The sequence below is a fragment of the Aphelocoma coerulescens genome (genome assembly GCF_041296385.1).
Source record: "Aphelocoma coerulescens isolate FSJ_1873_10779 chromosome Z unlocalized genomic scaffold, UR_Acoe_1.0 ChrZ, whole genome shotgun sequence".
Taxonomy (NCBI): Eukaryota; Metazoa; Chordata; class Aves; order Passeriformes; family Corvidae; genus Aphelocoma; species Aphelocoma coerulescens.
Window position 1 is genome coordinate 61,008,109 of NW_027184085.1, and position 14,535 is coordinate 61,022,643.

General features: G+C 40.0%; 1 protein-coding gene and 1 long non-coding RNA gene across 2 annotated transcripts in view; one reads left to right on the forward strand and one right to left on the reverse strand.

The window, feature by feature from the left end:
* The window catches only part of TRPM3 (transient receptor potential cation channel subfamily M member 3), a 390,076-nt gene that overhangs the window by 74,467 nt on the left and 301,074 nt on the right, over positions 1-14,535 (reverse strand). The gene's annotated exons all lie outside the window — the stretch shown is intronic.
* Positions 11,646-13,461, forward strand: LOC138103790 (uncharacterized). Its single transcript, XR_011147856.1, has 3 exons — positions 11,646-11,742; positions 12,282-12,483; positions 13,275-13,461. It is a non-coding gene; the product is annotated as an uncharacterized lncRNA (long non-coding RNA).

Consider the following 14,535-nt stretch of genomic DNA (forward strand, 5'->3'; position numbering starts at 1 on the left):
GAATCCTTGTTATCTGTTTTTTCTTCTTTAAGTATGGACTGCCTCATTTCCTTTTTTTTTAGAGTAAGTGACACCTTTAATTAGGAATTGCATAAACATATTTTAAATTCATATTAAGCAACGTATGTTGTTTCCATGTTCCTAGATTTCTACTCATACAGCACTGAACTGCAGCAGCATCTGATATAGAGCAAACGTCAGGGTACAAAGAGCTGTCTACCATCACAGAAGAAGGAGATATACAAAGTCTGAAGGACACAGCAGAATTTCAGTGATATGCTTCAGTTTGGCAGCTGAAAAGTGCCGCAGAGTGTATCCCAGGAAATCCAGTGCAGCTCTCCTTTAGCACCTATTCTACCTTCATTTGATCCTAGAGCTCCGGGACTTTCGGAGGCTTTGGCATCAGTGAAAGTAGTAGCATCTTAGAGGCTAAAAAGCAAACTGGATATAGTAACAGGAAACTGGCTTAGCTCAATTAGTCAATTGAGTTAGGTGATGTCTAAAACAATTAATGTAAGAAGTTACTTACATTAGGCAACCTCCCCAGTTAAAGTACTCTATTTCCAAGTTAGACTTAGTTTGACCCTTCAAGTGTTCTTGATACAAATCATAAATGATACTTTAATGAAGTTTCTTCTCACTCTGAAATTTACTGATACTTCTGGCAAACTAATTGATGTCTATCCCCATCCCACAACTCCAGAATGTCATAAGATTAGAATAGAATTAGAATAGGAATAGAATAGCCACAGAATAGATTATTTCAGTTGGAAGAGACCCTCAACAATCATCTAGTCCAACTGCCTGACCATTTCAGGGCTGACCAAAAGTTAAAGCACAGTATTAAAGGCATTGTACAAATGCCTCTTAAACACCGACAAGCATGGAGCATCAAGCTCCTCTCCAGGAGCCTGTTCCAGGGTTTGATTACTTTCTTGTTAAGAAAGGCTGCATGATAATTTTCCTAATTTTTTTCTGTTTCCTCAATGACTGGCAGTGAAGCTCTCCCTGCAGCGCAGGCAGTCTGCCCACAGGTAATGTGTGTAGAAATACACAATTCTATGTATGTCTCATCTCAAAACACAATCAGTATGTGAGCTGATGAGATCAGACCTTCTGCTGTACATGGTCATGATGAGCTTCCCATGCCACAGAAGACAAACTTGGGGGTAGCATGAAATGGCAAAACGTCCTCCTCTGTCTTTAAAGCCTCAGGTGAGGCAGTCTGCACATTGGGGACTGAACACACTGGACAACGGAGTTTGGAGGTGGAACAAACAGCATCTCAAACTAAACACATGATCAGTGAACTCCCAGCTTAATAAAAAGTAATAATACAAACTGCAAGCACTGAACAGCTTATCACCACAGGAAAATTAAAGAAAGTACTTTTCATGTATTGGACCACATATAACCTAAAACTTTCAATTTCTTTTTCAACCCTCCTCTCTGCATGCATCAGAAAAATAAACCCACTTCTGCAGAATGAAATGTTGCTGTATTAAAAATAAAATGGAACTATGTAAATTAGTTACATTAGAATAAAAAGGCTGTCTTTCCACATCAACTACTGCTTTATTATTATTTTTAAGAGGCCTAGCATAATTAAAGTAGTAAATTAAAGAAGAAAAATAATTGTGAAAAAAAAAAGGATATTGAAGGAGTTCTCAGACTCATACTAGAATTATAATTTTGGGGTCATGTCTGAGATCGAACTAGAATTTCAGACAGAACCAAGGAAAAATATGATACTTCATACAATCACAAATTCATAGAATTTGTTAGCTTGGAAAAGACCTCTAAGATCATCCAGTTCAACTAGTAACACAGGACCGCCAAGTCCACCACTAAACCATGTGCCACATCAACTCATCTTTTAAATACCTCCAGCAACGGTGACTCAACCACTTCCCTGGACAACTGGTTCCAGTGTTTGACAAGCCTTTCAGTGAAGAATTGTTTCCTAATATCCAATCCAACTCTGCATCTGGAGCAACCTCAGGCTATTTCCTCCACCGCTGGCACCTCTTACCTGGGAGAGGAGACTGATCCCTGTCTCACCACAATGTCCTTTCAGGTAGTTCTAGAGAGTGATAAGGTCTCCCCTGAGCCTCCTTTGCTCCAGGCTAAACACCTCCAGCTGATCCTCATCAGATTTGTGCTCCAGACCCTTCCCCAGCTCTGCTGCCCTTCTCTGGACATGCCTCAGCATCTCACAGAATCACCAAATATGCTGAGTTGGAAGTGACCCACAAGGACCATGGAGTCCAGCTATTGGCCCTGCACAGGACATCCATAAGAGTCACACCATGTGCCTGAGGAGCATCCAAATGCTCCTTGAACTCTGTCAGGTTTGGTGCTGTGACCACTGCCCTGCACCTGTTCCAGTGCCCAAACATTCTCTCAGTGAAGAACCTTTTCCTAATATCCAACTTAAACCTCCCCTGACACAACTTCAGGCGCCAAACTGATCACAGCACTTGAGGTGTGGCCTCAGCAGTTCTGAGCACAGGGGATGGTCACTGCCCTGGTCCTGCTGGCCCCACTGTTGCTGATATGAGCCAGGATGCCACTGGGCCTTCTTGGCCACCTGGGCACACTGCTGGCTCATGCTCAGCTGCCTCTCAACCAAATGCTAGCTTAATTTCAAAATGCTCTGAGTTTAGGACCTCAAAGACTCAGCTGGCACTGTGGACTTCTGTCTTTTCTGAATGCACAGAATACTTCAGACAGTAAACAGATACGTCCAGCCTCTTCCTATGGTTTAGATTTACTGTCACTGTCCACAGCTGCTTTCTCTCTGTGGCAGATGCACCCCTCCTGTTTGAGGTAACTGAATGTTTGTCCAGGCAGACCCTCAGCAAGTAGGAGTGACTGAAGCGAATCCTATTGTGTGAAGCTATCAGTGAGAACAGAGCACCAACCCCAAAAAAACAGTCTAGGCTGAAAAGCAGAACACAGCAGAAAATCTGAGTGTGAATTAACCACTTTATATATATCTGCAGACACAGGGCTGTTGGAGCTATCCATCCATAGCAGCTGGCTGGGTGGCCATCTCTCCTCCAGCACAGATGCCTCTCATGGTTATTCCTCGACACTGAGAGGTTTTTTACGTTGCACCAGATATTGACTGGTTGATAAAAGACATTTTTCTGCAAGCATGCAAGGTTTAAAATACATATAGCAACCTTAATTTCTGTAGTCAGAGGCATGAAGAAATGCAGACATGTCCTGAAGTATTTATGCAGAATTTACACTTAGAAATGTCCAATATCTCTAAGTCTTAAAAACCTGACTGTTTTGCTGGAGACCTCTTGTTCTGGTGTTTTCTTTCCCCCGAGTTAACAGGTAAGGATTTTATGTTTGCAATGAGGTCATCTAACTCCAGGAGTCATTAACGTATCTCACAACCTGCCAGTGCTACTCACAAGTACACTCATGGGTGAATCTCTGCAGAGAACTGATAAGCAACACACTGGTGCTGTTATAAGAGAACATTGGCTGGACCCCTGTTAGAATGGGATACAGAAGCTACTGCACTAAAAAACATGCTGTGCTAAAGGAAAATATCTGGGTCAGTAAGCTCTACTCCCAGCTACCTCTTTCTGGATGAATGTCTTCCATCTTGGTAGATGCAAAAATAACAGAAAATTAAAGGCTTAGAAACCCATTTAATAACTCATTGCTAAGCAAAAGTAAAAGCCTTTCTTCTTCCAGTGAAGAGAAAGTGCCCAAGAGCTTTCCACCTACCTACTGCAGACCCTTTAAGCCGGTTGCTGAGTTGCACCCTCTGGACAACTTTAGTGGAAAAGACATACAGAAGGAAGAACAACCTAGTAAGGTGTGCATATGGAATCCAGGACATTTCATCAGAAAATAATAAACCCCAAGATGCTTGTGTTAAAAAGTAATATATGCTAAGGACTTGCTTACATGCCAAAAGGAAAACAAGGGGTAAGAGTTGCAGTTTTAGTCAAACTACCACTAGATATTTTTCTGTATTGCTGTGAAAAAGGGACGATTGGTTTAAGAAGAAATCTTCTCTATCCTGCTCTGTTTCACATTGTAGCTCTGAAAATGTTTCCTGTTTTACATACGAGCATTGTGTTAGAGAGTAAAACTACCATTTAGCCTACTCAGCTGTTTCTTTTGAGCCAAAACCCAATTTACATCCAAAGAAGAAAACCACAAAATCAAGTACTCTCTTTTTTTCCTGTAGGGATTTGGGCCACATTATTACCTCTGTAGCTGGTATTTTCAATTGCTGGAGTTAAACTAAATTATTTTAAAATAACACTTTTTTCTGTTCCGCTGCCACCCCATTAGGTATTTTGGGGATGGTCTTTTGCTGATTTCCTCCTTTCTCTCCTCAGTGTTTACAATATTTACAGGCTTGAAATGACTTTTTCAGGTAATTTTCTTGGTCAGCTCAGTGAGCAACTGTGACTTCCAACAGAAAGCATTTTTAAACAAATATTTTTCTTTTCTTATTTACAAATATAATAGAAGCTGGTGTTAGCATTCCGTACAAACACAAAATTGTATTGCACTGCACTGAAGAGACAGATCTTCAGACAGACATACCTGAAACAGGCAAATGAATCATCAGTAGAGGTTGCCCAACAAGCTGCAAAGAGGTTGATGGGCAGCCTCTGGATTCTTGCTAAATGTCTTGATTTCTTTTGGTGTGCCCATAGTGATCTACTTGCAAAGTACAGCAGCAGATACTTTCAAAGCTGGGGGCAGCTGGACTCCTTTCAGGTGGAGGTGCTTGGAACCCAACAGTCAAACTTTTGTTATCACAACCTACCTCTCATTTCCCTCCACAAAACCTTCCTGAGTAAAATGCATGAGATTTACCCTTAAAAGGAGGAAGAGACATGCTCCCCTGCCCCCCACTAAGCCTCCCCTGCCAAACAACAAACCAACAAACCACAAACAAGCAAACAAACCCAGCAACAAAAACCTGGGAAGGTCTGCCCTCTACCTCATTGCAGATTTCACTGAACTATTTTAATGTGAACAGGATTAACTTCCAGGAAAATAAACTAGGTGCATCCTCATTCTGCCTAGGAAAATGTGTTAGGAAATCACTGAGCCAAAACGGACCTTCTTTGCAAGCAGGATTACAGCACACTGTGATAGCTGCCAGCAATAATTACAGTCCAGCAGAGCAGAAACCTAATTTTCAGGCAGAGCAGGTAGAAAACAAGTAAATACCAAGAACATGGAGTAAAGAAGAGCAGCAGGATAGAAAGCAAGGTGGGAGGAGGCAGGAGAGGAAGCAGAAGGAAAGTATTATCTGACCTTGGACTCCATCAAAACCACCTATTTTAAAACTGCATTGCTCTCTGTTTATAACCTGTTCCATCCTTGTTTGACATACTACTTTTTCTTTCCTTTTCTTGTACACAGTTTCTGGCTCTGCAGGGTCAGTTTAGCCTTACGTATTTCATTAATTCTTTTGTTTTTCTGCCTTCATGCTGATATCACACTGAGCTCCTAGAGGCAAAGTCAGGTAAGACTATTTTACCTGAGAGCAGTGAATACCAAATAGACCTTCAGAAATCATTCACACTGAGAGACAGAGATAGTACACTGCCATGTGAGATTTCCCCAGTTCTCTGTGAATGTACATGCAGGGTTATCTTAGACATATAATTTATAGCTGTCCATACACAGTCCATAGTGGCACCTACCAATAAAAGGAACAGCTAAGACAGGGATACGTCAAAAAAATGCTGAGGAGGGAAGATGTTGTGAAACAGAAGGAAAATGTGGTCACAGGTGAGACAATCCCTGAAATGGCAGGAGCACTGAGACGCTTTAGAGGACAAGGTTTTGGTTGTAGTAGGTTGAAATGGGTCCTAAATCAGAATTTTCTGAGTTCCTCAAACTTGTTCTTTTACCCTCAATAAATGGGTGAGGTAGACCTATCATGTGTGAAGAGGACAGGACTTGTGCAGAAGACAGACAGAAGCAGTGTTAGCGCCCAGATTAGCAAGTCATAAGACACAAAGGTTTGTTTTGCATTACAGAATGCATCCTAAGCCATCATAACTGTGTCGCTGTTTGCCGTATTCAGGCCTAGCTGGATATATAGATTATGAACTTTCATCAGTATGAGCTCCCGTGCATTGACAGTATGTACAAGATTGTATTCTGCACAGGCAAAGTTGATTTTACCCCTAGAATGAGAAGCAAGAGCAATAGAAAGTAATAATCAACTGCAGTTCCCCTTTTTGTGCCTTTACTAGCCAAAAAGTGAGTATTTCCCTCCTAGCATTTATTCTGAAAACTCCACAGAGATAGAAGAGCTTATTCTGTTTGGGGTCATTGTAAGGGGCCAGGATTAAATTTGAATAGCTATGCAGCACAAGGCTGTACTTGGCATTTATTTTACAACATGTGAATATTTATTTTTTTACAGTATGGTTAACCTCAACCTCTTCAGAATATAAAGAGCGATCTGAAATATGCTCAGATTTTTAGCATGTATTTCTTTGGAGAGGGAAAAACCACCAAAACCACAGGGAGAGTGATGTGCACATCTGCACAGAAAGATGTTTTACCCTCTGTCATGAAGCAGACAAGATGAAGAAGAAAAATAATCCTTTAAACCTCAAATTGACTGTGCCTGCTGACTAGACAATGGATAGCTGAAGAATAAAGAAAAAAACAGGACAGCAGTCATGAGAGCAAAGAAAGCATCAAGTGTGCTTGGTTTACAAACTTAGCATTCTAAGAATGCTGCAAATTATTCATTCTTTTAGAGATGTAATTTTTTCTCATCATCATTTCATTATGACATCAGAAGAAACTATATGGTGCTTTAAAATATATTCAAAGTGATTTTTTTTTAGCTACCTCCAGAAAATTTTTTAGTGTCATTAAAGTTCACCTCTGACATACAAACTTTTCTTATGCATCTCAGTTACAGAAGTCAGAATAAAACCTCTCCTTTCCTAAAAAAAGGCAGATGCAATTGTGAGTGCAACATGAAAGTCTCCTGTTTTAGAATACAGGCTGGTTCAACAAAATAGGCAATTTCTTCCAGACTACATGTTGACATTCATAATTTAGCTAGGCCTACTTAAATGTCTCAGAGGAAAATTACCCTGAAAATGAAAATTCTGATGAGAGTTTGACAAAATAAAACATTAAAGGCGGTCAGTTATGAAAAGTGTCAAAATGGTTCAGATAAGCAGGGAAAGCATTTCCTTTTTCTTGGAAGGAATAATACTATGTAACACAGGGGAAACACTGCTTGATGTGGGGGCATAACAAAGATCAAAGTGAGCAGGTGAGTCAGTGGGTCATACCGCAGAAGAAGGGGGATGGCCAAATAAGAGGAAATTCAGGAATAGAAAGATAAGAGAGAATTGTGTTGAGAGAAAACCTAAATTAAGTAGTTTGCTATTTTGAGGGGTACAAAAGAGAATTCCAAATGAGGAAATATGAAGGAGCAGATATGAGGGGAGAAGTCTGAATCTTGGTTGCAAGATTTTAAAATTTTACAGCTCCTTCTTCATGGTGCCAGCACTGCAAGATTTCATGTTTTAATTTGATCTTTCACAGACTCCATGTCTAGTAAAAAGCAGAAAACAAGCAAAACAATCAGTGCTTATAAGAAAGGCAGCAATTCTGCAATTGAGGAGCCATCAATTGACAGAAGTTAGTGTAAATGTTTGGCTTCCTCTGTATTTGGTACCTTTTTTTCCAGACTGGACATCAGAGGCACCCTCAATGACAGGTTATGAAATCTCACAGCTCTGTCCCATTAAAAAAATTTTATATTTTATGATGTGCACATCCTGTTTAAGTCTTACAGTACTACCAACATTTTGGAATAGAATGTGCATATTTTCCAGTGGAATTAAAGACCAAAAATGTTTTGGTAGTTAACCCATTTCTTGTCCCCTACACAAAAGGTTTCATACTGGTACATTAAGACTTTTCACTGCCTGAATTACCAGTCCCTGATTTTAACGTTGTCAATATATGAGTAAATACAAATTGTAGGTCACAAAGCGTATACACAGGGTAATACAAGTCAGACGTTGCCCTTTAAATCACTGGGCTGTGCACATCACAGACTGTGAAGTTACACAGAAATGGGATTTCATGTAGACTTGCAGTGTAGAAACTTGTTAAGATCAGTCAAAAAGAGAGAAATGGTTTTAACTGTTGAGATAGACAATTTCATTCACACATTGGTGTAATCCAAGGTCTTCCATTACCCTGATTCAGAAAAGAAATGTGGAGCAAGTGTAATGTAGTTCACTTCCTGCAACTCTTCAACTATAGAGAGAATTCTTGGAGGTATTGGCAAGACACTGACCTAATAGATATTCTTCTGAAACATAAAAGTCACAAGTTATGGAGAAAGTTCATCACTGAGATGGATATTCTGTTACTCTAAGAAAACAAGAATTCAGTTTGGTCATTCCCATTGCTGTTTATCCTGAAAAATCGTGTTGTGCAAGTCATGGCCCTAAAAAATACTGCTTGCAAGACTTACATGCACACATATGTCTTCTAATCTGAACCGAAAATGCTGACCTTAGAAGGAAGTGAATTGATTCAGTGGCAACAGTATTAATGCTGGGGACTGTTGTTCCATGTTAAACTTCAATTTCTAGTTTTCCTTTGCAACAGTTTTCAAATAGTCTGACAGGACATGGGTGCTTTACTATAGATGATGCAGACATGTGCCCAATCAGTATTAATACTGACAGTGTCATTGCAACACACAGAGACCAAGCACAGAAATAGCCACAAACCATTAGTTTCTTAGCTGGTCTGCTGGTGAGACTAAATAGGCAATACTTGGAAAAGGCAGATCACTTAGTGTGAGATATTCCTGTTTGACAGTAAATTTGCAGTTCCTGCTTCATCTACAGGAACCCTGCATCTCATACAGTGAGCTCCTTGTCTGTGACTGAGATATCATAGCTGTAATGAAAGGGTCTCTGTGCCCCATGTAAAGCCACAGAAAGGATAATTTTATTTTCTAAGAAAGACAAAAGAAATTATGACTTCCCAGACACAATAGAGTCTGGCAGGTTTCTGAACAGTATCACGGAGAGAGTATACAAACTGCATTGAACCCTTCCAATTCCCTGACTGCAGAAGTTGGTTTATATTATCTAATGTGGAATATGCTGTGTCACCAAGTACTGCTTTGCCTTCAGTTTCCTTACAGAGCTGTATAACAATTCAGTGTGCATTTCCCAGTATTACCTCTTAATAGTCTAAATGGGGTAATGGATATTTTCACAAGCTTATGTTCTTAGAGGGAATAGCAATATTCTAAATTTTATTTCTGTAGCTGCAATTTTAACCACAAAATATGTAGGAAGATAGAAAGTGAAAAGATTGGTAGTAAGTTGCATTAGTAAGTTGCATACCATTGGTAGTAAGTTGCATACCAGATGACTTCACTGCATGCACAAAATAAAACAGAAAATGTCTGCTTACTGAGTGTAAGCAACAAAAGGAATATTGGTCTTTGCAGACGTGTTCCAGATGTAAAGATGGCCCAGCAGAAGCTCGGGATGGACCCAGTAAGCAACTAAATTGCACACACTCCTGCTTCAGTGGTAGGTCTGACATTTTTGTACTTTCTATTAGCAGATGCTCTACCTCGTCTGATGGTAGTTGAAAAGCAAATGGTGCGATCAAAAGCTTTTCCAGGGTTCAGTTGATTCAACAGCTACAACAGCTGCCTTTGGATTTTTTGGAGTGCGCTGATCTGTTTACCCACGGCACTTCGATCCCACATTTCCCCCCAGCTTTCCCTCGCCCTAGTCCTGGCCACTCCCTTGGGCTCTCCCTATTGGGTCCTGTACCCCAACTCCGCCCATGTACTGCCCCTGTGATCTGACAAAAACCCCCTGCTCCGGGATCATGGGTTCTCTCTGCCTCTGGGCATCGCTCGCACAAGATGTAAGATTAAAGATCCTCTGAAACCCTTATGGAGAGACCCTTCTCGCCTCCTTTGCCATCACTGTGCTGTAAGGATAGCCAACCAGAGCAAGAGTGCGGAGCTGTCCGAAATGGACTACAGGAGGGCGAAAATGGTCGAACTGCCCTAAGCAGCTCTGCTGAGCTCTCTGGGAAAGCTACAGCTTGCTAAACTAAACCTAGCAGTACAACATTTTGGTTTGGTGGGGTTTTTTTTCTTTTTTTTTTGGGCAGTTTTTTTTTTTTTTTTTTTTGTATATAGCTCTTTTTCTTGTGAAAGTTGTTCTCTGAATTACTGAAATTAAAAAATTAAAAAAAATACTCCTAGGATTAGTTTTTGTTTTCTGTGGAGTCAATGACTAACTTCATGTTGTTTCTTGGCTGCTGAAAACACAAAATAAAGTCTTAGTTCTTTAGCAAAAAAGCAATTAGGTGTGGTTTGCAGGATTAAAAACTATTCCTTATTATCTTAACCCTTACAGAGGTAGAACCTAAGTACCAGACTAATCCTATTGATTTGTAAGGGCTGGAAAGGAGGTTTAATCTTTACTAGAGTTCCACACTCAATCCTGAAGTGGATATGCACATCAGTTTGGACACAGAGGACGAATTATCTTTAGTACACTTTATGCTGGAAATCTCACAGAATGTTTCCATGGGAGAAACAAGAGCTGTTCTAGCAACCAGCAGGCCGGCAGTTACATGATCCTTTCCTGCTCCAAATGCCTGCTGCCAAATTATATGCTGTTCACAGCAACTGTGCTCCTGCAAGAACTACAGTTGACTTTCAGTGTTTGAGAAGTCACCAAGCCCTCTTCAGCCTCCTTTCTAAGAGAAAAAAATTACATCAGCATTAAAAAGCATTAGTTGAAGTTATTTTACTGCTTTTGAAGAAAAATTCTTGAAAAAAACAGACCTAAATGAACTTCTAACCTCTGTGAAGGGCCAAAGAAATCAAGTGACAATATGCTAGTAAACTCTTAAAAGTCCATCTGATTTAGCTATTATTTAATTCAGATCAAAGTATATGCTAATAAACAGTTGCAGCCAGTATTTAATTAGCATATAAATTCACTGAGCTTGCACATCCAGCTGAAAAGCACAATGATTTTTGCAGCCAGTATATAATCAAGTTAACTTTTTCCCTGTATATACTCTTCTGGAAACATGCAGAGGTTTCCTACAGTAGCCCTTTCAGTCACACAGAAGTGAAGCTGTCAAAGATAAGTAAGCCTTATTTATAGTCCATATAGAAAAGAAACTGCTAAATCACTGTGAGATACTGGAATGTTAGATGTTCATGACTCAAACAATTGACCATTTGCAAAAGCAGAGGATGATGCTTTGCTGACGATTCTCCAAGTAACCGCCCAGGTGCAGAGGGGGTGCACACCCATCTCTGGACACTACAGCTTGGTGTTGAACAGGATGAGGGAAGAGGCTGAAAGGAGGCACACCCTGTGAAGTGGGGTAGTGCTTTTTATCATGCCACAAGTAGCTCAGCTTCCACATTCATCCCTTCTGATGACTGGCTCAACTACACCAAATTAAGAGGCAGCTGCAACGCTGTGCCCCATGATCCACAGCTGTATACCATCTATGTAAAACTCCCTGTTCCAGCAGAGGTACCTGGGCATTCCCACCCAGCCTGAGTGTAGTATTAACCCACTGGACTTTCTGTTCTTGGGCTCCCCCCAGCCCCAACAGATCAAGACTGTGAACATTGCTTCAACCAACAGAAATTGCAACAATCAAGTCTTGTCTTTGGTCCCACAGGTGGTGAATATACACCTTTCTAATCTTATCCTCTCTTTCACTTTCTTTCCCTCCTAAATTTTCTTAAGTGTTAATTTTAATGCTTTTATACTGTTGCATTTCAAGCCAAAACTGCTACATTTTCCAATTCGCCGAGTACCTTATTCTACCTTAATGTTCTAAAGTTTGCAAGTAGAAGTTTGATATTGAACCTCCCAAGAATTTTGATTTTTTTCCCCATGCACTGCTCAGAGTAAATCAAACAACCTTTCCCAAGTGGACCAGGGCATAACAATGACTTAAAGCTTCCCAGTACTTTGTGTAAGTAACCATTAAGAAGAGTCAAAGCCCTACATTTGTATGGAAATATTGGGATTTTAATACTAGCCTTGCAAGGCAGCCTTCTCATGCACTCTGAGTTTTAAGAAAATTGGGATCCATCTCTGTTTGAAATAAAAGCACAATAAATAGCAAGCACCTGCATGATGCAGGCTGTCTTGATCTCAGCTCAATGCACTCATTTACTACAGCATGACATCTGCTTTGTTTCAATCTGACAGCACCAGAGCTGCAAGTTACACATTAAGTCATCTGGAACTACCTACTTCCATACACATCACCTGTACAAAGCTGAAGTAAAGTTTACACCGTTCCTGAGCAGCCATCATGATTGCCACAGCAACCATACACTGTGGTACATGAATAACAGTGAACAGTAGAGGCAAGAAGAAAATATCTATTATTTGCTGCCATGAGCTGGAGGTGGGATTTTACTGTTTTTCTTTTAGCAGGAAACTAATCAAATTGTATCTCTTATCTCTATGTGGAAATGTGTTCCAGGAATGAATGAATGTGCCCAGCAACCAAGCTCTCTTTGTTCTCCAATTCTTTCTTGTAATGCAGTAGTAGGCAATGACATTATCAGATTGCTTAATGTAGTCGCTGAAACTTCAAATATTCAAGGAAACGAATTTAGCAGAAAATTGCCAAACAAACTTCACCAGCAGGTGGTACACACTTTACTGCTGGAGTTGATGTGCCATTTTTATTACTAAGGTGCTTAGACTGGACCTATTCTGATTCACAGCAATTTCCATCTTCTATTAAGTGGATAAAAGATTAGGTTATTCACTCTCAAAACACTATTTTGGAATAATTAGTTTTATGACAAATGCCTCCCATTGCCACAAGTGTGATTAATTTCAGGGATACAGACCTTTCTGGCTTGCCATAGTGGCCTTTCCCAGTGGCCGCGCAATGAAGCTCCACAGACAGACCCCACACAGCTTGCTGGAAAGCACATTCTGGCTTCTGAGAAACTCACATCATGATTTGTGAAAAAAGCACTCCAGCAACGTGCCAGTCTAAGCTGCTAAATGAAGTGCTCCCAACAGAATAGAGCAGCCTGTATTTGTCAGAAAACTCAGACACCAGAATTACCATCTTTAAGGGAAAATACTAAGACTAATTTGTTTACTGAGACAGAAGTAAATACTCCTTTGAAAGATGAAAACAGACTTCTGAGCTATTATCCAACACAATGTGTTTTTCAGGGAGGTCCTGAAGTGAAGTTTCCTAGCCTGCTTCCTGACTACTTAGCTTTGGTGAGCCCTTATGCTCCTATTTTAGGATGTCTTTGCATAAAATTTTTAAAAGAATTCTATGTAAATGTGACAATAGAGAATCTCCATAAATAATCTATACAATACTATCCTACCCTTGTAATCTACAGTTATAAGTACACAGACATGTATAACCTACTTCATTTTAACTAGATTCTTATACATAGCCCTCATTAAGCGCCTTGGTCCAAATATACTTCTGAACAAAACTCTGGTGTTTTTAATGTCAATTCAGATAAGTATACAATTTCATAAAAATTATTCACTGAATTGAGAAGCGAAAATTGCTCTGTCTTACAAATCTAACAAACCTAGATCACTACTCTTCTAGGGCCTCACCTTATCATTCAGCTTGTGTATTTCAGATTTTATTCAACAAAAAATTTAAACTTAATCAAGTAAATGGAACATTACACATAATAATGATGCTTCCTGGGCACACAATTTGGAGACCATTATTTAGAAGTGAAATCCAAAACATCAGAACTTGAAAAATCTCATGTTCTGAGAAAAGGGGTAATTTTTGCTATGATTATGCTTTTTCCCTGGCTACAACACTTGCGTCAGATTTATATAAGAGAGTCTTTTCACACATTTTAAGCAGGTAGAGAAGGAACAACTATTTCCAAGAAAGCATTTTGTTCCTTCCATTTGTTACTTGCATTTTATTTTCTTTCTCCTCATCTGTGATTCAGCTGTATTGATGTACTTTACAAACATATTCCTGCCTGCACCCTGTTTGCACTCAATTATTTAGTGGCACACAGTAATAAGACAAGCCTTTCCTGCATTGTCTACTTTGTTCTCTATCAATTCAGCAGCCACAAAATCAGATAGGCAGGCACAGTGACCACGAACATAGGGAAAATAGCTATGATGAATTTAGCTGCTGCTGAGCTCTCTGAGACAATCTGTTGCATCTTCCTTCTAATTTTTGAGGGGTTGATCAGACAAATGATGGTCAGTTCATCAAGCAGTGTTTTGCCTTATGTACAACCAAGCAGAGGGTCAAGCTTGAGGAAGGGCAAGAGCTGGGACAGATGTGGCAATATGAAACATACGGCTTTGTAGAAACAGGGAAGTCACCACTCACTCCTGGGAGTACTTCACAGCCCCAAGGTCACCCGCTTCCTCTGGTTATGCTGCCTTCAGCACCATGAGCACCACCTCTCTTTTACATACATAGACAAGG